A 1712-nucleotide genomic window follows, 5' to 3' on the forward strand; every position below is an offset into this window, starting at 1 on the left:
GTTTCACTTAGCATTTTATTTTCTTTACTTGGTTTAGTTTATAAGAGGAAAATACATACATTGACAAAAGCTTCTTGCTTTATAAAAACCTTCTTCAGCTCTTATGGTTCTGTGTGTTGTAAAATGTTCATGAGAAAATACTTTGGCACTGATACATTTGAGGTCACTCACCATCACTGGTTAAGGATTGTGCAAACAACCTGGATTTAACTCTGAGGCTAGTTCTCAATTACCTGTTGGTTAAATATCTAATATATTTGTGGGATCAAATGAGTCACTGGATGAGATAGAAATCATTCACTACCACATATATACGGGGTATTCCCGTCCAATTAAACAAACAGGCTATCTCATCGCACCATCCATACATACAGTCAGCATTAAGATACAGATGATGTAAAAGGGTATTATACATCCTCGGAGAGTACCTGGTCATCTGCAGTAGAGATTATCAGAAAAAAAAGATGGGTTGTAAAGTTCTTTATTGAGTTTTAATGAATGGACACAATGATGGTTGTTTATGCTTTCCAATTACCACAAACAGATGATTGTTTGGATGCACTGAAGGACTTAAACTTCACTCGGCGTAAGAAGTAGTCTGTTTGAGGTTTTGAACACACTATTTGGCTTGCATAATGTTACAAATCATTTATGAGAGGTTAACAGAGATTACATTTAAGAACTTGCAATGGGACAAATGGTTTGTGTATTTGTATAATCTCTTGATGTCTTATCACACATGTCAGTTTCTGTTTGGAACCTGTCCTGGGTATTACTGTTGATACAACTAGAACGTTTGAAGTTGAAACTTGTAAGTACATGCTCATGTGCATGAAAACAGAATTTCTCTAAAATGTTGCGGGAGAGACCCTGTCTTAATGGATCCTCCAAGTATCATAGTGTTTTGAGACTGGTATATACCTGCGACATAGCAATAAATAGGAAATTTGTTTTGGCTTTGTCTTATATTATCGATACTTTGTGGCCAGTTTCTTCAAGATTGCTACACCATTGTCTAGAGCTGATATGCATTTTAAGTGGATTGAGATATGCAAGCAAACATTTGTGTCCCTGCATATGCTTTAGTGGAAGCTTACACGATAGCCTGTCAATGATAAAACTGTGAGTTATTGTTGGATACTGATGTTAGTGATAGTGGAACTGGAGAAGTGCTCTCCCTGTTGTAGTATGGAATGGAATTAAATGTGTGAGTCTCATACCCTTTGCCCATGGATGCAGATATTGCATGAAGGACAAAGAACGGCTTACATTTGTTGTCTTTACTTTTGACATTATTTCCAGAGCAAAGAGTCTACCCTTTGAGTGGTTCACGTAAAACTGAAATGACTAATGAGCTTTAAGAATTCAGAAACCATTGAAATCATGATGGACTACAATACTGCACGAGCATTACAGACTCGTTTGGTTTTATCCAGGGACACAACCCTGTAATGCAGACAGGCTGCCTTTCCAACAAGGAAAATCCTGTCCATTCATTGATCGTCTTGACCCACGACACCATGCAGAAGTAAAAACCAATATGCCACAGTGACTGTGACCCTACAAATTGAGGAATGTAGCATAGATACACACAACGTTGTTATGGTGTTACCGTACGTTGTTATGGTGGACCATGCAACGAAACAGAGCTTGACTATTGTTTACTGAACATGCTTAGGTTTAGTGAAAATATACTGCTTCAACTCTTTAAT

This window comes from Tachypleus tridentatus, chromosome 6 (assembly GCF_004210375.1).
Source record: "Tachypleus tridentatus isolate NWPU-2018 chromosome 6, ASM421037v1, whole genome shotgun sequence".
Taxonomy (NCBI): Eukaryota; Metazoa; Arthropoda; class Merostomata; order Xiphosura; family Limulidae; genus Tachypleus; species Tachypleus tridentatus.